The sequence below is a fragment of the Odocoileus virginianus genome, chromosome 11 (assembly GCF_023699985.2).
Source record: "Odocoileus virginianus isolate 20LAN1187 ecotype Illinois chromosome 11, Ovbor_1.2, whole genome shotgun sequence".
Classification (NCBI taxonomy): Eukaryota; Metazoa; Chordata; class Mammalia; order Artiodactyla; family Cervidae; genus Odocoileus; species Odocoileus virginianus.
This window is the reverse complement of record NC_069684.1, coordinates 34611879-34634725: the sequence shown is the minus strand read 5'-3', so window position 1 is coordinate 34634725 and position 22847 is coordinate 34611879. Positions and strand designations below refer to the sequence as shown.

General features: G+C 39.5%; 1 protein-coding gene across 4 annotated transcripts in view; it reads left to right on the top strand.

The window, feature by feature from the left end:
* The window catches only part of RERE (arginine-glutamic acid dipeptide repeats), a 405272-nt gene that overhangs the window by 82953 nt on the left and 299472 nt on the right, over positions 1-22847 (top strand). The window contains exon 1 of one of the 4 annotated variants that reach the window (XM_020912530.2): positions 20199-20344. The exons of the other annotated variants lie outside the window; for them this stretch is intronic. The gene's annotated coding sequence lies outside the window, so the exon portion shown is untranslated. Of the gene's footprint in view, positions 1-20198; positions 20345-22847 lie in introns of those variants that run through there. 4 annotated transcript variants of the gene reach the window in all.

Here is a 22847-nt window from a genome sequence, read left to right as displayed (position 1 = left end):
CAGATTCAAGGAAAAAAAAATGGTTAGCACCTAAAAATATTTGTTTCAGAGTTTATATTGTTCCTTTTTAAAATTCTCTTGAATGACTTCTGGGGTTGTCCCTATGCTCTGTTTAGAGGAAAAAAACCCTATATTTGTATTTATTATGTTGGACCATAGCCATTCAATCTAATTACTCATCTCTTAGTAAAAGCCCTTTCAGACACTGAAACACACTTTGTTTATTCATCCTTATTTCTCACCAGAGGGTATATTCTGGATGAGTATTTAGATTTTTTTCCTCTGGGTTCTCCTTCTGCAGTTTCAGCCTTCTCTGCCTGCTCACCCTTACTTCCTCCCCAACCTCCTTCAGTTTGGTAATGGTTGTCTGATTTGATGTTTGTGGGGTGTTCAGGATTTGATGGCTGCCTTAGTGTGAATCAGCGATCCCTTCTAAGGATCCTTTTCCTCTTGTGAAAGTTCTTATTGGGTTGAACTGTGGGTAGTTTGTGAGAGGTAGCTAAAGGTCAAAGAGGTCAAACCTATATTGACTGATAATGAATTGAATTTCCCTGTTAGATAGCTTTTTATTTTGGGGTGCAGAGCCTGAGTTTAAGTCCTTGTTCTGAAATGTACCAACCACATGGCTTTCTTGGACAGATGTCATTTAGTACCTTTCTTGCTGTGTTTGTTCATTTATAAAATGGAAAGAATGATAGTAGTCATTGTTTAGGAATAGTGTCATGTATGTAACGTACTTAGAGTAATCCTGGGCACCTGGTTAGCACTCAGTAAATACTTGTATCATTGCCATCATCATTACAGTTTGGATGAAAAACAGCTAATGTGAATATTAAGCAGGAAAAGGACATTATCAGGATTAACTTTTGGAAAGATAGCTTTAGTAGGTGAGAGGAAGTTGGATGCAGGGCCAGGTGAGCAATGGTAGAGACAGTAGGCCAGTGTTAAAGGTTGAATTACATCCATTCCAGATTAGCATGTTCAAGTCCTAACCCCATAGCTCATTGTGTGTTAGTTGCTCAGTCGTGTCTGACTGTTTGTGACCCCATGGACTCCAGGCTCCTCTGTTCATAAACTTCTCTGGGCAAGAATACTGGAGTGGGTTGCCATTTCCTTCTACAGGGGATCTTCCTGACCCAAGGATTGATCCTGGGTCTCCTGCATTGCAGATGGTTTCTTTACCATCTGAGCCACCTATGTATGTATATATAATTATTTTCATGACTGTCCCTCAAGGACAGAAAATACTGCTGGACTTACAGTTGGCATTCAGAAAACATTTGAATGATAGGTGTAACTTTATTCATAAATACCATCATTGGCATCATTGTGATGTCAGCTGATTTTTAATTCATCATTTACTAGGTTCCAGGCATGGGGGCAAGTTTTGTTTTTGTTTCTGTTTTCATTTATTTTTATTAGTTGGAGGTTAATTACTTTACAGTACTGTAGTGGTTTTTGCCATACATTGACATGAATCAGTCATGGATTTACATGTGTTCCTCAAGTTTTGTTTTCTTGAATAGGAATCCTATTTAATTTTGACAGTAAACATAGTATATTGTTAATCTCATGTTGCCAATCATATATACATGTGATGAGGCAGCCAAGACTGAATATTTAAGTAACTTGCCCCAAATGTGCTCTTATTTGGAAATGGGACCACTGCAGTGTAGTTAGTTAAGAGGAGAGTGAGCCCAAATCCAACATGCATGATGCCCTTGGTGGTTGGTAGTTTAGTCGCTAAGTCATGTCCGATTCTTGTGAGCCCATGGACTGTAGCCCACCAGGCTCCTCTGTCCATGGGATTTTCCAGGCAAGAATACTGGAGTGGATTGCCATTTCCTTCTCCAGGGGATCTTCCCAACCCAGGAATCGAACCCAGGTCTCCTGCATTGCAGGCAGATTCTTTACCGTCTGAGCTATGAGGGAAGTTCATGGTGTCCTTATTAACTGGGAAATCTAGGCACAGAGATAAACACACAGGAGGAAAATGATGTGAAGGGACACAGGCCACCCACACGCCAGAGAGAGGGGACTGGGACAGACCCTTCCCTTACAGTTTTCAGAAGAAGCCAACCCTGTGGACACTTTGACCTCTGGCTTAGAGATTAGAGATTGAAGATTTTCTATTGTTTGAGCCCCTCAGCTTGTGGTACTCTGAGGGCAGAGACCTGGGAAACTGATACAACCAGTTATGGAGATGGTGACATTCTGAACTGAGGCAGTGGTGGTGGTCTTGAGGAGAGGGAGACAGAGGTGTTTAAAATGCAGAACCAGTGTGTGCTGTGTGTTAAGTCACTTCAGTGGTGTCTGACTCTTTGCGATGCCATGGATTGTAGCCTGCCAGACTCCTCTGTCCCTGGGGGTTCTCCAGGCAAGAATACTGAAGTGAGTTGTCATGCCCTCCTCCAAGGGATCTCTCTGACCCAGGGACTGAACTTGAGTCTCTATGTCTCTTGCTTTGGCAGGCGGATTCTTTTCCATTAGTGCCACCTGGAAAGCCTGAGGAACCAGTAATCCTTAGTAACTGATAGTCTGTGAGGAGGTGGGAGAAGTAAGAGATTGTTTTACTTGAGTGGATGATGCTACCATTAAGTGACACTGAAAATACATGAGGAAGAAAAGGTGTGAGGAATGGGGTTGGGTTTCACGTGCATGTAGGACCTTGAGGGAGGGGCCAAAGCAGGTGGTTGGATGATTCTGCACCTGAAGTTCAGGAGGGAGGTTGGATCTGTATCTGTTAATGATCATTTATGGAAGCAGGACTTGAGGACATTGGGGGGAAATTGCTTAGAGTGTACAGTGAAGTCTTTGAAGACAGCATGTAACTAGATCCTCTGAGGAATACTCAGATTTAAAAGTGGCAGGCAAAAGAGGGGTGGTTGTAGAACAGAAAAGGGTGCTGACTAGAGACTTGCAACAGGATGGTGCTTAAATGGGAGGACGTACATTAGTAAGTAGCATTGTATGCTGGTTTTGTCACAGTGCTCAGCAGCCCATCGGTAGGAGCTGATATTTTTTGTGCTTATTAAGTGTCAGTTCCTGTGCCAAGATTTCATATGCATTAGCTTATTTAACCTTCAGTACAACTCTAAGCTAGGTATTATTATTCTTATAGATGTGGCAACCGAGACATGGAATAATTAATTAATTTTCCTCAGATTACACAGGGAGTAGGCTGTACAGTTGGAATTTAAATCTAGGTGGGCTGACTCCTGAACCTGAATTCTTACATACTGACCAGGATGCCTCCTAACCCAGAAGCAGGTTGAAGATTTTCTGGCTAGATATGAGGCAGGAGCAAAGGACGCTGAAGGATGAGAATGCTAGGAAGAGCAGTGGAATACAAATGGAATGTTCACTTTTGTGTCAGAAGTAGTGGTTTGGGTTCTCACCGAAAGCCAGGAAGCTGGCGGGAAAGATTGAGGTTGCAGGGAAATGTGCTGGCAAAAAGTTACATGGACCTATGGCCTCTCTTACTGGTTATAACTAATGCTTGAAGCCAAAGCCTGAAACAAGAGCTTAAAATATTTTTTTCCAGGTTTCTGTGCTAACCTCCTCAACTTGTAGAAGTGAGCAAATGGAATTAAATATATTGTGATTTTGTGTGTATATATATACACACACACACATATTTGCACACATATGAAATGTTTATAAGACAAATACAATAGTTTTGTTTATGACATCCTATGTGTTTTTTCTTAAATTTATTCTTAAGACTGTTGTTTGTATTGTGAACCCCTGCCCTGAATTTCTAGTCGATGTGCCTGAGTTTTGTTTATTGCATAGTAACATTACTAAACTCTTATTCTGATACTTTTCTAGTTTATTATCTTAGATCATTCCCAGTTAGGCAGTCATATTGTCTGCAGATAGTAATTGTCTGTCTCTCTCTTTTAAAACCTCTTTTTCTTGTCTTACTTCAGTTAACTGGAACTTCCAAAAATAATGTTAAATTAAAAAAAGCGGGGAGGGGACTTCCCTGGTGGTCCAGTGGGTAAGACTCCATGCTTCCAGGCAGGGGGTGTGGGCTCTACCCCTGGTGTAGGAACTAAGATCCCAAGTGCCATGTGGCATGGCCAAAAACAAACAAAAAACAGAGATAATTTTAAAGATGGCGCTAGTATACATCCTTGCTTTATTCAGGGTTCCTCTAATATTTCATATTCATAATGATGTTGGAATATTGGCTTGAATTGTAGCTTTAAAATCATGGGAGTTTTTTTTTTTTTTAACGGCCAATTTTATCAGTTACGTTTCTGGCAAGGCTTCCTTTAACAGAAATAATCTTTATCTCTGCCGTTGTGTGCCATTGTGTGGCACTCTTGGCTGAATTAAGGATGGACTTTGAAGATTTCCTGAGGGAAAAGGTTCCCACTTAGCCAGTTCTCTGACCGCTGCATCTGTGTCATTTAGCAAGGCAAGCTCATGCAACATCTTGTCATGAGCTAGATGTTCATGGAGTCTCCCTGGAAAGACAGGATGACTCTCTCCAAGTAGTTCATTTGGATGAAGTTGACTAAATCCATTCAAATCTGATACATCAATGCCTTTGTACCCAAAGCTAGCCAAATTACTAGACCAGGGACTGCTGCAGTGACCTGGAATCAGGGTTTCCAGTACTGGAACAGAAGTAGCTTGTTTCCTGGACCACAGACTGATGGGTCAGAGCCGAGGCCTTTGTGTCTTGCTTGATGGCAGCCTCGTCATTTCCTCGAAGGTTCAGAGAGTGGAGGATGGGGCCGCTACTTGCCCTGAGCTGTGCTGAGCACTGTGACTTCTTAATCAAAGCAAAAACTGGCTCAAATTATCCCTTTCCCCAAGGTTTAATTTCATTCTTCAGCATCAGTGGGCTGTTTAAGAAGTTTGCAGTGTTTGAGGGACAAGGCAGGTGGTTAAGTTCTGTGGCCCACCTTTTTAAGAAGAAGGTATAAAGGAGAGTAAATTTTTGCAAATTTCTATTTGCTGAAGATTCTTCTTTAATAAGAGTACTCCCTACATTTGTAGGAGGTTTTCTTTTCTTTTCTTTTTTCCTCCTCTTCATTTTGTTCTGGCTCAATTGTGAGAAATAGTACTATGTACCAAATAATGGGTATGCAGATACTTGTTTTTGGCAATACCATGTCCCAAGGTGGGAAGTATGAAGTACCCTTTTTGAGAGAGCTGGTGATTTCCGTGAGGAATTGTGGAATTTGTTTCCATTCAGTAACTTTCAAGAAGAGTGGGTGAGGAAGCTGAGCCTCAGTTTTTTTGATTTGTATTTGAATTGTGAGATTTTGTTATCATACAGTTCATTTAGTCAGTTAAGTTAAAACATACAAAAGTGCTTTGGAACTGACTTATTTTGAATGACTGTCCAGAGGACTTGGATATGCTTTGTATAATCTGAATCCCTTTCTAAACTCTAATATTCTTTTCTTTTTATTTAGGCATTTTCACCAAATACTATGGTAGCCTTAAGATATACTGTGTGGGTGGATTTTAGTGAGGCAGAAACCTGACTAAAATGCCAAAGAAAGATAAAGAGGTGAGACAATTGAATGTGCTAGGGAGAGTGTTAAGGAGATGGCTGGCCTTTGCTGGACCTGGAGTTACCTGAGGCCATTAGAGAGCACTTGATGGCTGTTGTTGAACCTATCAAGTTATAAACCCAGCAAGTTGGCTCTCCCTTGGAGTAAGGGGGAAGCTGTCCTGAGGATGGAGTGGACCTCAACAAATAAAGATGGTTGATACTTAAGTAAGGGGCTTAGAATTTGTTGCCCCTTCTTCTTTGCCCCTAAGCTGTACACAGTTGAGTATTTTGTGATCCGTCTGTCATTTCTGTCCTCAGCTGTGTCCCAGAGGAGCTGCCTGCCCCCTTCTCCTGTTCTTTGACCCCTACTGGACTTGACACATATCATCTCACCAGTGCCCTCCCCTCAGTCTTTTCTTACCCACTTCATTCTACCTCAGGCAGTGTTTAGTGTCCATTTTTTTTTTTCTCTTTTAATTTTTCCTTGGTTATCTCAAGAAAATATTTCTTTACAAAACCTGACTCTGATTATGGCAGGTTAAATATAGAAAGTTGAACTAGTCATATCTGCAGTAAGAGAAGGCTGTGCATTTACAAAGTAAAACCTGTTGTCAGAAAGAGTCTCTTCTCAGCCCTTGAAAATACCCAGAAGACCCATTTAAACCCTGTGCAAGTGTCAATATCTCCCCCTTTGTCAATTAAACATTTTTGCCTCAAAATAAATAGAAAATGACTTAATTCACTTCAAGAGTTTTACAGGTATCAACAGTATTGTTTCCGAAAAATTTTCACTGGAAAAATACAGTGAACTTCTTAAGGGATTTAGTAAGTTAATGACCTGACCTAGAAATGTAACAATAATTTATAAAATGGTTTCTGTGGAAATGTGTAGTTTAAATTATGAATCCGCAAGTGAACTCATGGATCATACTGAGGTTATAAATTGAGACCAGCTTGTGTTTTATGTCATATCTAAAAAGTGGTCATGTTTTTACATCTTTCTCTGGAACCCTCCTCCAATTTAATCAGCATCTAGTCCTGTTGATCCTGTAACCTTATCACATCTCAGTTAATAGTATCAAATCTAATTTTCACTCCCTTACTTAAAGCCTTTCGATGACTTCACAGCACCCAGTGGGAGTGAATGCAAGGTGGCAGCGACTGTAGCATGTCATGTCTTAGGAATCCTGCTTTATAAAATTAACATGTGCCAAAGACACTGAGCTGTTCTTAATATGTGATGATCATTCCACCTATTAGTAAATGTGGTATAATCAGGGCCCTGGAACCTGAGTGATCACTTTAGCAGTTCTTTTTCCCTGGTCAGGGTAGAGTGGTGGGGTGACCAGTTTGTCCCTGGGACCTTTATTATTTTAAAATGGGAAATCCTGCGTCCTGAGACTCTCTCAATCCTGGGACAGTTGGTGGGAGAGAAAGGAAGAATGTGAATTTTCAAAAACTAAAATGTATTTTATTGAAGGATTGTTTACTTACAATGGTGTGTTAGTTTCTGCTGTATAGCAAAGTGATTCATTTATGCATACATGTATAATATTCTCTTTCATGAAGAATGTGAATTTAAAAATTTATTAGATATTTTCTTACTGCTGGGCCTTTGCACCTGCTGTTCCCTCTAACCAGAATGGGCTAGTTCCTTCTTATTCTTTTAAGTCTCATTTAATTGTTCCAAGAGCTTTCAGAAATAGGTTTAGCTTGCCTAGCTCTGGGGTACTTACTGTGCCTGTCCCAGAATAACACTGATCACTCCTGACTGTGGTTGCTTGTTCAATTAAGAAGGCAGAGCTGTGTGGGACACTGATGTGGCCCCCATGGTTGCACATTAGAATCACCCGAGGAGTTTTCTAAATTTAAAAAACAGTCCACACCTTGTGGCAGCCAAGATTGAGAATGATGAGTACTGAAAAGGGTATGACCCAGGTCAGGTGCCTCTTTCCTACCCAAGAGAAAGAGGTTTTAAGAAACGCTTGGATAGGGAAACAAAAACAAAACCCCCAAACCGTTCCATTTCAACCCTCCTACAACCTGGGGTTGTCTGTAATGCCTACAGAGAGGTCTCAGACTGTGTTGAGGGTCTTAGGAAAGCATGGCTCACAGGTGACATGAGAATATATGGTTAGCTGTCCAAGCTATGGTAGCCTAGAGTAGTGATCTTCAGAGTGGGGGTGCTGCTTCTCCAAGGAACAAGATGTGCAAGATGATCGACCCATTGGGGTACAGGAGAAGCAGCAAAAATCTTGTTTTAAAATTTTAGTAGCACCTGGATAAATTTCATGTACAGATATATGTATCTTGGGATGTGTGCTTCTTGTCTGCTCTTGCAGGTATGCAGTTACTTTAAGAACACTCTTGGAAGTTCCCTGGCAGTCCAGTGGTTGGACTCCATGGTTCCAATGCAGGGGGAATGGGTTTGAGCCTTGGGGAGATAAGATCCGTGCCCCTCAGCACGGTCAAAAACAAAACAAACAGCCCCTCCCTCCCTGAACCCCACACTTCTATAATGGCCTGTGAGGTCCTCTCTGATCTTATTACTAGTTCATCGTCATCTCCCTGCCCAGTTCCTCTGGCCCTTTTGCTGTTACTGAAACACTGCTGAACATACTAGCCTTTGCCCTGGAGATTCTGACTGTCTGGAATGCCCTTCTCCAAAGATCCCCTTGGAGCTTTAGGCTAACTGCCTGATCTCCTTAAAAGGTTTGCTCAGGTGTCATTTCGTCACAGTCCTAGCTTGAGCACCATTTTTAATGTGGTAGCTGGTGCCCTGCCCCCTGCACACTTAGTGTGCTCTAAGGTTTTTCTTCCTTATTAGCACATTGGATACACTGTAGTATATCTGTGGTCCTCTGTTTCCCCCTGCAGAACATGTGGCCAGGACTCTCTTTTTGCTTTGTTCACAGGTGTGTTCCAAATGCTTGTAAGAACAGTGTCAGTTCGATACATTTTTGTTGAATGATTAAAGCATCTGACACATAGTAGGCTCAGTAGTTTTTTTTTTTTTTTTTAATGGCATGAATAAAATAGGAAGTTCGGGAATACAAAAAATGAATAAAACATGGTTTTTGCCCTTAAGTAGTTCCAGGTAGCAGTGGAGACCAATATGTAAGAAAATAACTTTAAACCTGTGAGAATTGTAGCAGTAGAATATGTGGAGGGTTAGAGAGGTGGTATTAAGTTGTGGTTAACTCTCCGGGGGTGGAGATACTTCAAAATCAGTGCCCCTGAAAGGGATGAGTATAAATTTAAAAGCCTTAGCCATGCAGGAGCCTGCATAAACCCAGAGCTTGTTTGTCCAACGTGAAATGAGGAGGAAGATTCCTAACATCAAGATTACTATTTTATTTTATTTTTTTATTTTTTATTTTTTGTTTTTTAAGAATAAGCTTAGTAATAGTCCCCTCTTGGAGAAGGATCTCCTAGAAATTTTCAAATGCATAGTTTTTTCCTGGGCAAGGTATTAACCAGAGTGCTTCTCTACACAATATCCACCAACTCTTAGTTCCTTTCCCCCTGTTTCATTCTGTACTTTCCAAGCCTTGGGCAAATCATAGTTATTTCAAGCAATTGATCAGTCAATAAATATTTATTTGTTAAAAACTCTCTGTGTATCTAGCACTCTAAATAGAAAAAGATCAGCATCTCTTTATGAAAATATGTTGGGGTGGAAATTGCTTTGTTGTTTGGTCAGTCACTCAGTCAGGTCCTACTCTTTGCAGTCCCTTGGACCGCAGCACACCAGGTTTCCCTGTCCTTCATCATCTCCCGGAGCTTGTTCCAACTCTTGTCCATTGAGTTGATGATGCCATCCAACCATCTTGTTGCTTACTGGAAATACATTGATCTCATGAAAACAACAGCAAAATCCTTGGCCAATTAATTGTACGCCCTACCTCCATCAAGGGTAAACATTTAAATAAGTGTTTTAGAAAAAGAAAATCAAGGGTTTTTAATCCATTAACGATAGATAGGCCTGCTTTTACTAGTCCAGAGGAAATGGAAAATTATTTGAATACAGTACTTGTGACTCTGTAGAAGCCCTTTCTTTGATAGACACATGTCTTTTCTCTAGCTTGAAGCAGATTGGCACATCTCCATTGTTTGTTCCTGTGTTTGTTTTATGTAAACTGGTATTATTTTAATAATTTAATGTGTTCTGCTTTGGTGGGTATGTAGAAGAGTGCCTGTTGGAAATGTATCTATCCGCTCCTCCCCTCCTACCTCCACCCTTGTCTATAATACACCTTAGGCTTCTTTGGATATTTAGTAATACCTTGAGGACATAAATTGGGAGCACAAAGAATCATATCACTTAATTTCATCCAGATCTTTGGCTGGAAGGCTTAGACAATAGCATGTTGACATTGCTTGCCTCTGTATGCCACTGCAGTCTTGGTCCATGGGGATGAGGAGGACTGAGAGGGAGGAGCCCAAGAACAGGCTTCCTACTGAGATAGCCGCTGTCTGTTGTGATGGTTGCTCTGCTTGCAGGACTCAGCTGAGTGCCTGTCCAGACGCTCCTCTGCTGTTCAGATAAGGTAGCAGCAGTGGTAACAGAATGAAAAGCAAAATGCTGCCTTTCCTGCCCTCTCTCGCATTCCTCTTCCCCACTTTTATTGAGTAATGTTCTTTGTAAACAAATAATGAATTGCTAACCTTACTGAGCTCCTTCGAAGAAAAGCTATGATAAACATAGACAATGTATTAAAAAGGAGTATTACTTTGCCAACAAAGTTCCATATAGTCAGAGCTATGGTTTTTCTAGTAGTCATGTACATATGTGGGAGTTGTACCATAAAGAAGGCTGAGTGCCGAAGAATTGATGCTTTTGAACTGTGGTGTTGGAGAAGACTCTTGAGAGTCCATTGGACAGCAAGAAGATCAAACAAGTCAATCCTAAAGGAAATCAGTCCTGAATATTCATTGGAAGGGCTGATGCTGAAGCCGAAGCTCTAGTACTTTGGCAATCTGATGTGAAAAGCTGACTCATTGGAAAAGATCCTGATGCTGGGAAAGATTGAGGGCAGGAGGAGAAGGGGATGACAGAGGATGACATGTGAGATGATTGGATGGCATCACTGACTCAATGGACAGGAATTTGAGCAGACTCTGGGAGATAGTGAAGGACAGGGAAACCTGGTTTGTTGCAGTCCATGGAGTCGCAAAGAGTTGGACACGACTTAGTGACTGAACAATAACCTCCCAGTGCACGAGACGTTGGTTCAATCTTTGGGTTGGGAAGATCTCCTGGAGAAGGAAATGGCAACCCACTGCAATATTCTTGCCTGGGAAATACCATGGACAGAGGAGGTTGGTGGCCTCAATCCATGGAGTCTCAGAGAGTCACACATCACTTAGTGACTGAACTACAATATCACTGATGGGGTGATTTAGGCCCAGGCAGATTGTTTTCATTGGTTTCTTACCCATGAGTTCATGTGGAGTTTGTGCTCACAAACTCACAGTGTTCATTAGAGCATTTCTTGTGGGCCCTGCACTTGGCTCAAGGCTTTGCTTCAATCATTTCATTTCATCATTGTGATAACCACATGTAGGAGGTACTGTTATAGTCACATTTTACACATGAGCATTTACACATGAGCGTATACTTGTCCAAGAGCACTCTGTGAGTGAATTTTGGAGCAGGGACAGTGTTGGCCATCTGACTCCAGAGCTGGCACCTTTCACCATCAGACTAAAGTACCAGATTCTGGACAGCTTGGTCAAGAGCTGGGTCTGAAATGTTGCCTCCTGCTCTTTGGGGAGCAGGTGAGGAGAGAGCCTCACTCACCACTAAGATCTCCTGGAAAAATACCTGGAATTCCTTCTCACTGCTGGTGAAAGAACTGTGCTAGCCCCCAGAGCTGAAGACAGTTCAGTTGACTTGGTGCCCTGTTGGAGGTCAAAGGTGATTGACTTCCACCATTGCTTTTTTCTCATGAACTCCAAGGCCGTTCTGCTTTTACCCATCCAGCTGGCTTGACTTTCTGAATTTTGTGACTCTTCAGTATGGAAACAGGCCCACTGCCTCAGCTGGTGGGGACTGAAAAGCAGCAGGGGAAGAGACTGCTTTCTCATCTGACCTTATTTCTTAAGAAAGTCTGTAAAACTGTAGAAATCTGACAGCTTTAGAATTTATAATTTTAGGAATTTATGTGAAAGGCCAGTAGTCCCTAAGGTAAGCTCACTTCTTTTCCTTTCATGTGCCATACCTGCTCTTGTTCTCATTCTCACACTCTCTCTCAGCAAAGAAATGGAGGTTATAGCAGGGGCAGTGTTAGTAAAACAGATGTTTCATACTTGAAATTGGATGCACTTAACGGTCTTATGTGTTAACCACTCTTAACAACTGTGTTTACTATTGAAACTGGAAATACAGATTTGATTATAGTTTAACCAGCTTTATTTTTGTACTGTTCTCCTGTAAATAGATTGTTTTTAGTTTAAATTTTTGCTGTAAGCCCTTTCCCACTACTTAATTGACTCTTCAGTCACCACTTGCAGTACACATGTCAGCATTCCCATGGACGCTAAGCACACACAATGTAGTTGGCACAAAGGCAGGTTCTCTGTGAATTACTGGACTCTTTCGCTTGCTTTTAATGCTGAAAGTGGGGTCCTTTCTGATTTCCTTCTAGTTTTCTAATGGAGTCTAGGGAGTGTATGTCAGTCTCCCTTTAAAGTTTATCCTAATAGCTCTTGGTGGTCATCATAAAATTACTCATCTGAAAAGTAGCAGATAGCAAGTGAAACGGTGTCCCAGTAGTGTTTGTTTTGCCGCAGCCTAATGATACCTCTGTTTGAGTCACCGAATACTTCCAGAGCATAACCTTTAAAGTGGGTTCCCACGTCTTAATTTGCCACTTGGCACATTTAGTTCTCACAAACTAGAAGCAAATTTTGTTTCGTGAGAAACTGCTTGCCAAGCTTTAATTTAGGTCTTCTTAGAGGATTAATAATGAACTTGTGAAGGGTATGTGAATACTTCTTAGTGACGAAACAGTGGCATTAAAATTCAGCACTATTATCAACAAAAGAGAAAGCGTGGTGTTTGGGAGATACTGAAAAACACCACTGTTAACATGATGATAAGCTTGCAGTTTTGCCTCTAACTAGTATTTGAAAACATTCTCTATATTCCTTTATCAGTCTTATTCTCTTTTAAGAAAACTTTTAGCTATTTATAGAGCATATCTTTGAATAAACAAATGGGTAAAATGCTTAAACATTGTTTAGAAAATTTATGTTAAATTCTTTGAAACTAGATAATGTGTTTGTACTTTTGCTTTTATGGCATTTATCTTTTAAAAGCTTTTACTATAGGTAGGATATGTTTCTCATTTTATGTATACTAAAATTATAATGATTGAACTTGGTTGTTTTATCATTCATTTTTTGATTTCTTGGATTGTTTCTGTGTTTTTCCTTTAAAACACAAAAAACTGAGTTTTTGTTGTTTAAATGGAGTGCCTAAATTTCAGGAATCTTGCCAGCAGGTGGCAAAATTAGTACAACTTTCTGTATGAAGAAAAATAGATTTCAGTTCTGTTCCCTGTGTATTAGGATCTATCTTTCAGCTTCTTTGGCTGGATTTCTTTACCTCCCGCCCTCTGAAATTTGCATCTCTGTTCACCGGATGACCAGAGTACATCCTGAAACTTTAATGGTATGTGACGGTGAATTTCTTAAATAACTAAGGTTTTCAGCAACATTTTTGTTAATGTTTGTCTTTCAGCAACATTTTGTTACCTTCAATTTAGGTAATATATATACATGGACTTAATGAATCAATTGTGGTACACAATTTGTTCATTAATTTTTTTTTAACACTTTCCTTTTCCATCCTTGGGTCTTACTTCCCAGAGAGCCCACTGTAATTTTTTAAAGCATTTCTTTTGTTAACTCAGTTTTGAGAAATGACATGCTTATGTTTTTATTTTATATTTTAGGTATTATTTGCTGACCTTCCCCAATGAGAGATGAGGGTTTATCCTTTTTATATCACCTACTTTCTCTTCCTTCATCTTCCTAATGCAGTTAAATGCAGTTTGTAATTAAATCAGTATAGAATATTTCTGTTACAGTGACAATGGTAATAGCACTTTATGTTCATATTTTAAAGTATTTTATCTTGATATTATGATTTTCTAAGCAGTGCCTTTTAGAAGCCGAATGGATTTTAAATGACAGGATACATATAATAATATATGGAATTTTGCCTTAAAGTTTTTATGAAATAACGTTTAATTCTGGTTGGGAGGGATAAATTGGGAGATTGGGATTGACATGTACACACTACTATATATAACATAGATAATTAATAAGGACCTCCTGTATCGCACAGTCCTTCTCAATACCCTGTAATTACCTATATGGGGGCTTCCCTGTGGCTCAGATGGTAGAGAATCCACCTGCAATGCAGGAGACCTGGGTTGGGAAGATCCCCTGGAGGATGGCATGGCAACCCACTCCAATATTCTTGCCTGGAGAATCCCATGAACTGGTGGGCTATAGTCCATGGGATCGTGAAGAGTTGGACATGACTGAGTGACTAAGCACAGCACAGACCTATGTGGGAAAAGAATTTTAAGAAGAGTTGATATGGGCTTCCCTGGTGATCCAGTGGTTAAGAATCCACCTTGTGATGCAGGGGACACAGGTTTGATCCCTTGTCTGGGATGATCTCATATGCTGAGAAGCAACTAAGCCTGTGCTCTACAACTAAAGCACACAGTGCTTTAGAGCCCGAGAATCAAAACTACTGAAGCTGGAGCACCTGGAGCCTGCAACAAGAGAAGACACCACAATGAGAAGCCTGTGCACCACAACTAGAGAGTAGCCCCTTCTTGCTGCACCTAGAGAAAGTCCTCACGCGTCAGTGAAGTCCCAGCACAGCCAAAGAAAAATAAATAAGAATGGATATATGTTTATCTGATTCACTTTGCTGTACAGTAGGAACTAAAACATTTTGAACCAACTATATTCCAATAAAAAGATGCTTGCTCCTTGGAAGAAAAGTTATGACCAACCTAGACAGCATATTAAAAAGCAGAGACATTACTTTGCCAACAAAGGTCTATCTAGTTAAGGCTGTGGTTTTCCCAGTAGTCATGTAATGATGTGAGAGTTGCACTATAAAGAAAGCTGAGCGCTGAAGAATTGATGCTTTTCAACTGTGGTGTTGGAGAAGACTCTTGAGAGTCCTTTGGACTGCAGGGGGATCCAACCAGTCCATCCTAAAGAAAGTCAGACCTGAATGTTCATTGGACGGACTGATGTTGAGGCTGAAGCTTCAATACTTTGGCCACCTGATGCGAAGAACTGACTCATTTGAAAAGACACTGATGCTGGGAAAGATTGAGGGTGAGAGAAGGAGACTACAGAGGATGAGATGGTTAGATGGCATTACTGACTCAATGGACATGAGTTTGAGTAAACTCCAGGAGTTGATGATGGACAGGGAGGCCTGGCATGGAGTCCATGGGGTCACAAAGAGTCAGATACGACTGGGCGACTGAACAGAACTGAACTGATACTTCAATAAAAATAAAAATCCCTTAATTACATATGAAATAGAATTCACAAATGATAAAACAATTATTTCTCACACAGTTTATTGTGTTGATAAAGCCATTTTTAAAATTGCTAAATAAAGACTAGAATCATGATAAAATATCTTTGATGTTGGATATGTTAGGAATTTAAAAAAAAGCTATAATGGCTTTAAAAGCAAAAACCAACCATTTTCTTGAAGATAAAAAGTTTTTTAGTTAATCTGCGCTGATTTGATTTTTTTAGCAAGAATTTTCATTTAAGAAAGATGGTGGTTCTTATATTTGGTTACAATAATATGATAAAAATGAGATAATCAACAGAAAACACATATTAAATGGCAAGTGTCAATTCTTTTTTTTTTTTTTTTTTGCAAGTGTCAATTCTTAACCCAGTTGCTAATTGTTGCTACGTGGTTGTCTTAGTGTTGTTTACTATGGCTTTCCTCTTGCCTTTATAAATGATCACAAAAGATATATTGTTTCTCATCCAACACCTAGCTCCTATGTACTGTTGAAAGAGAGCTATCTAAGAAGATTTATAGTTCAGATTCTATAGCAAGTCTTATTTTAGGATAATGTGCTTTTCTAGTTGTTTGGGCACCTTTTTGGCTTTTTCCCCGGGGATGTTAATCTTTGGCAGGAAAGAAGAAACTCTAGTTCTCCATAACACCTGACTGCAAACTGCAGCCATAAAGCCTTAGACTGTTAAAACAAACATTTCTCAACCTTATAGCAGAGACTTCCTGTTTTTAAAGCTTTTCTGACCTTCCTAAGAAAAAGACCAATACCGCTGAGGTTACATCCTGTGGTTATTATCATTTAAAAAAAAAAAAAAACTATTGAATTTTTCTCAAGTGTATAAATGATTAATGCACCAAAAAATGTAGATAGCACTGGACAGTGCTATCTTTGCTAGGCCTTCAATAAAAGATAATAGAACCAAGTCAGCTTTTAATGCGTCTCTGTTTGTTCAAGGTCTGCTGTAATTGGAGTGTCAGGAAAATCTCACATTAAAGGGACCTACCCTATTCTGGGGAGTTTCTAAAGGAAGCATTTGGCAGTCATTTCCTTTCACTTGTGAGAATGAACATGCTTTACATTATAGTTGTTTAAACATAGAGTCTGGTGATGGGGCATGCATAGTTTTCACTGTAGAGTTAACTTGCTCTGAAGATTAGAGAGAATGTTCACTGTTTAGGTTTTATTGTTAGAATGAATCAAATGAAGGAAATGTTAGAAAGTTAGCCCATGCCTTCCTTTGTCCTAAGTTGTATTTCCTGCAGCCCAAATATTTGCTTTTTCTAGTCAGTTAAAATTAAACTCGAATGGATGTTCAAATGAATGTCTCCTTCCAAAGAAAAGAAAAGAAACCATCCTGTATTGTTAAGGGCAAACATGCTTAGACTCTGGCTTTTTATTTTTGTTTTAATTGATGTATTAGATGTTTGAGTAGATATTTTGAACTAGAGTCTTTTGACCTCTTTTAGAGAGAAGTGATTGGTTTTTAAGCAGAAAAGTACTGGATCTTTAATGCCACTTGCGATGTTGAATCTGGCAAATGGTACTTATTTAATGTTTTGAAACTTTTGCATTTATATTTTTCCTTAAATAACTTGGTGATTTAAAAAGAGTTCAGTTTATTGGCAGCAATAGCACAAGAGAAAACATACAGCAAAAAAATTTTTTTTTTAGGAAAAGGGCAAAACAGTGTTTTGGATTTGTAAGCATTGTCTGTTTAATATTTTAAATTCTTGATATGATGATTCCAGCTGGAGATTTTAGTTGTCTTAAGATTACTTCCTATAAACTTGGCTGGATCTCCACACTGATTTTTATCACATATTGTCAGGCCCTATTCTAAACATCCTGTCAAGGTCCTGAGATTCTGAGCTGTTCCTTATACAGAACTCTTTGTTTCTTATTCATAACACTTTTCCAAATGAGAAATCTCTCCTCTTAACTGTATTTTTGTCCTCAAAGTATCACTGTGATGGAACATTATAATTTCATCTATACAATCTGAGATCTCTAGTAAGTTTTAAAAATAGAGATGAAAATGTCCTTAAAAATATTTAAAGCAGATGCTGTCTTAGAGGTCTGTCTTCTCTCAAGATATGTTTCACATCCCACATCCATGAGAGGGCCACACACTTGCAAAAACTAAAACCTCCATATCTGGCCTTTGATCAGCTTCCTGTGTCAGAAGAGTTTGCAGCGAGTGCACACTGGAGCCAGTGCTTCATTTCTGCTCACTGTTCTTAGAAAAGCAGGATTTGGTGTGCTGCATGCTGTTTGTTTTTTTCTTCCTTTCTTTCTAGGAATATATTTTAATAATGTTGATGATTTTGTTCTTTATGAAATAGCATCTTAAATATTTATTAGCAATTTATCACTCAAACATATACTTGAGTCTGTATTGGGAAGTGGAAAACAAAAGGAAACCTGTAGTTTAATGTCCACTCTTAATCTTGTACCTATGCATTTAATTTGGAGTATGTGATGTTCATAGTTTTACCCAAGGTTAGCCTCCCTGATTTGTAGAATATGATTTATTTCTAGTTAGTTTAAAAGAGTATATTAAGTTTCCAACAGTATCCAGGTTGAAATTAACTCAGATTTATTCTGAAATGTAAAAGAGTAGGTATTAGGATTCTGGCATTAGAGACATAAGGATTCACTTTCCCCCAATAATTTGGAATAGTTGCCTAATTATTGCATCACACATGTGAATGGTTCTCTGTGTGAGTCTTTTTCTGTGTATACAATGATCATCACCATCCTAGCTGGTTTGTTTTAATGTTTCTGTTCTTCTGTACTGTACCCTTAACTACGGAGCAACTGTGTGATTTAGTTGTTAAATGTTGGCTGAATGGAAAGTGATGTGATTAATGAATGGGATAGGTAATTAGGGAGGCTTCCCAGGTGCAATAGTTGTTAAGAAATCCACCTGCCAGTCAGTGCAGGAAACTCAAGAGATGTGGGTTCAATACTTGGGTTGGGAAGATCCCTCTGGAGAAGGAAATGGCAACCCACTCCAGTATTCTTGCTTGGAAAATCCCAAGGACAGAGGAACCTAGTGAGATACAGTCCAAGGGGTCTTAAAGAGTAGGACACAACTCAGCAACTGAACTTGCACACATAGGTAATTAGGTACAAAAGGTATTTTAAAAAATCACATTAGTAAACCTTGATTTACAGTTAAGACTTGCAAAGTATGTATTAGATGGTAGTTAGCTATTATTAAACAATATGTTATTCAGTAGTGCTAAAAACTGAGAACTATATTATGTTTAATGTGCTAACTCTGATATCACATACATTTTAGGGTATGTCATGATTTCCTTTAAAAAGAAAGGGCATACTATTAATTCTTATACCAATAGAGTAACGGGAGTTCCTGAGACTAATTTGGGGAAGCCAGGACATGTTGGGGAGGAATATTTTGATTTTGTTGAGGATGATTTGAGAGTGTCTGTGGAATGCTGTGTGGTTGAGTCCAGAGGGAATTTGCAAACTGAATCTGTGACTAAGGAGCAAGCTAAGGGCTAGAAAAATGAAATCTTGTCATAGAGGCATCTTGGGAGTAAATCTTCTCACCCATGAGAGATACCAGGGTGTGATGAGAAGAGACTGGACACTGACTGCCTGTATTTAGGAGCAGTCATGGCAAGAAACAGAGAGCCACCAGGTCTTAGGAGATCCAGGAGAGTGTGTAGTGCAAAGCTCAGGCAAACCACCAAGTCGCACATAGGGGGATGGGGCCTGCTCTTGGGAAGAGTGCTGGAAATTGGCCTACTTTTTTTGGAGAGCAGTTTGGCCCAGTCTTTTTGACTGAAAAGTGCACATTCATTGAACTAGAGATTTTAGTATAGAAAGGCTATACTAAAGTGACAGCACAAAGTGTGTTGTAGTAATTAAGGACTTGTTAATTACAGTACTCCCACACAATAGAATTTTGTGTTAATGGTCTGTTGCAATCTGAGGGAAGCAAGATGCCATATAGGAAGAACAGTAGAATTTTATTATCATGAAATAAAAATCAATAGTGAGCCTCTAGACGAATGAATATATATGTTCTTAAATATTTGTGAAAGTTTGTGTGCAAATGTTCTAGAGGAGAGTCCCCAGAGAGAGAGACTTCAGCTTGTTGAATGGGATTGCTTGGGTTTTCTGTAGGAACATATAATAATCAATACATCCAAAAGGGCTTCAAAAAGAATTATATATTGGTATTTTTCTTTTGAAAACTGTTTTGAAAAGTTTTGTTGTGTGGCGCCATTTTGTGAATTGGAAGAGGGAAAGAAGTAGATGTTTGCTTAACATCATATATCCACAGTCTCCATAGTCATGCAAAGCAAAACCTCTGCATCCTAGGAGAGTATGCACACATTGCTGACAATACCAAGACAGCCCTTGCCTTGCTTCTCATTTGCTTGATTGATTTTGGTAATCTTTTGACACTTTGATTCTTAGGTGAGCCAAATTACTTGATCTGAATGATTTTATAAAAGAATGCTATAAGAATGGATGTTGATTGACTCCACTTGAGACAGACCTCTCTAATTCTTGCTAGATGAATGTTATTTTTAAACTTTCATGTAAAAATGTCATCTCCTTTCCCTTTGGTTGTTTTAAGGAGTGGTCCAAAGCTGCTGTCTTTCGACCATGTGGCCACAAGTCTTCTGTCTATGACAGAAGCAGGGTAGCAGAGAGAGGAAGGCTTGGTAGTTGTTCAAGGTTAAGGTTCTGGAATAACCTGAGCCCTGTTCAACTGTTACCTGCTAAGGTTATACTTGACATTTCCCCTGCTTACTGTTCCCGGTCATAGCTTTAATGTTAGTTTAACTAGACTTTGTATTTAATTATAACTGTTAGGGTAAAGTCAGATGTCAGCTCACTTTGCTGCATGCTGAGGCCTGTAGAATACTAGTGCTTTGCTTCTAACCACATCTGTTGTCTCCTCTCATTATCTGTTAATGGTGCTCAACTTGACAGGGTTGTTTTGATAAATGAAGAGTGTTCTAAAACCCGGAGCTGGAATTTACATGGAATGGAACTTAGAACAAAAGGAAGCAAGACTTGTGACATAGACAAGGCTGAGGTAAACTGTGGGAACCAAGCAGTGCCTTGTGAAATGCTGAAAATAACAATGAAGCTTAATTTTGGGGGTGACGATGCGGAATACTCAATATTTTTTCATTCATCTCACGCGTTGGCTTTTTCTTGTGCTGGTGTGCAGGACATCTGAGAAACTGTTGTTGTAAGAACTTCCCTTTCTTATCTACAGATCCCTTAATTTACAAGCCCACATTAATGATGTTTAAAATGAATTCTTCACTTTGAGGAGTTGGAGAGGGCAGTTTTGGAATGTCTGTCATCAATGACTAGGAGTCCTCAGGGCAAAAGAATTTTTACAAAGGCTCCCTTATCAGGGAAATAGAGTTGTTTTAGAGAGGAGATAACTGAAAATAAAGAAAAAGCTAGGTGTACACTGAGGGGTCAGGATCATACCCTTTCCCCCACTTAGAGTAGAATTTGGTGGTACTTTTGCATTCAGAGAAACTTAAAGACAAACTAGTATATAATGTACTTTCAAACTGTTACATTCTGTTTATGTTGCTCTCTGTGTGCGTACAGGATTTGGTAGTCTATCCAGCTTACCCCTTGTGGTTTGCCCCTTGCTTAAATGCCACAGAAGTAGGAAGAACTTGTCTTGAATATGTTAATGATGACATCTGTACCTCACTGACTCAAGATAAAAATTATGGCTTGCAGATAGGTTTGGATCTTAGTGTTTTTGTGAGTTATCCTAGGCATAGTTATTTATATCTCTATAAAGTGGGGATAAAAATCTTTATTATACTTTTAATTTTTTGATTTGCATAGATGCTATTTATTTGAGAGAGGCTTTTTTTGTGCCAACAACTGTGCAGAGAATATGCAAAATGAGTAGAACAGGGTTGTTGCCCTCAATTCAGTTATTCATTTCAAAGATGTGTGTGCTTGACGCCAGGTATTTGATGATGAGCAAACATACAGAACTTTCTCTGATGGAACATTAATCAGAAAGTCACACCAATGAGTTACAAACTGAGATAAATGCTCTCAAGGAATGAACTCAGTTCCCTGAGAACTTATAACAAAGGAACTTGACCTAGAATGGGGCCTCAGAGGAAGCTTCTCTGACATTTGACATTTGATACTTGACCTGAAGTCTGAAGGAGTAGGCTTTAAACTGTGTGTGTGTGTGTGTGTGTGTCCAGGAGGGGTGGTGGGGGCTTGGGGGATTGGGGATGGCAGGGGATATTTCTTTTCTAGTGGGAAAAGGTAGTGATGACTTTGGTTGAAATCCTAACACCTTGGGGAAATTGAAAGACTTGGTGTAACTAGAAAGTGGGGGGCTGGGTGTGGATGGCTTAGCAGAGGGTGCAAGCCTGGGACAGAACAGAAGTGCTGTCATAAAGTGCTGTCAAAGCATTTAGAATTTTCGTGAGACTGTATGAATTTAGAGCAGTTTGGTGGGATGAACCAGCAGTTTTTAAAGTGCTGCAGACCAGAAACAAAACAAAGAAAACACCTGTCTCCTCTGGTGCTACCTTCTGTCTAGACAGAGCTGGTGGGAAAATGGAAGTGTGTCCCAATACAGGAGTGGCTTTTGTTGCTAGGCTTTAGGATTGATTTCATTTCTGACATGGATGGAGTGATCTTAGAGCTGCTTAGTTATGAGGTGGGTTTCAAGCTGCAGGTCCCCTCAGGTGATCGTAGCAAGGATGGTGTTAAGGGGAGCTGATAGCCGATCTGCCCTTGTGTGGGGATCGTCTCTGATTTGTCCTCATCACAACAACATTTCAGGTGGCAAAGGCATTATGCCTCCTTAGCCCTCGCTCTCAGGACATGTGCTCTGTTAGTAGTTTTAGAGAGAGATTTCTGTCTCCTGTAGAACAACCTGAGTTTTATTTAAAAGAAATCAGAATGATGTTTAACAGCAAATGTGCAAGTCAGTTTGGTTATCTGTGCCAGTGAGGGCAGGATCTAGGTTCTTCTCTGTGCTTCTCCTCCACCCCTAATGCCACCCCTTGTTGAGAAGCTTTGGGCAAATCACTTAATCTAACATTTGCCAATTGGAAAGGGTACCTAGAAATTCAGCAGTTGGACCTTGGAAGATCCAGTAACATGTATAAAGCTGTTTGTGAGTTACATGAAACTTGCCTGGAAGGTGAAAGGTGTAATATTAAAGACACCAAGAGTGATCAGTTAAATTTTGAGCTTGTAGCTTTCAAATTTGAGTTGACACTGGGTTAGTTTAATAATTTGAATTTATGTTCCATAGGTATGTATTTAAAAAAATTTTGCTGTAGAGTATCTTATTCAGCAGGACAAAATGATTGTGGCTGTTGTTGGTGGGGAATACATGTTTTGAACATAGTTTAAACTTTGGGTAAATTTGAGCAAGTTGATAGATATTTACCAGATTGTGGGTGAAGAAGAAACCATTTGAAATTTACTTTTGGTAGTTCTATTTAGATGCCCATAACAATGGAATTAATAAGGGGTCTGGAATCTGGTAGCTGGTGGATTGTATGTTTTTTTAAGGCCACATGGCAAGGTAAGTGTATTCATTTTGTTTCTTTATTAGATGGATTTCAATCAAGTCTAGTTTAAGCTCTGCCTTGTCTAGCAGATGGATCTTTATTTTCTTGGGGAAAGAAGATTGGAGAGAAGACTTTTAAACAAATAACTTATAGAGAATTCTTAACCTTAAG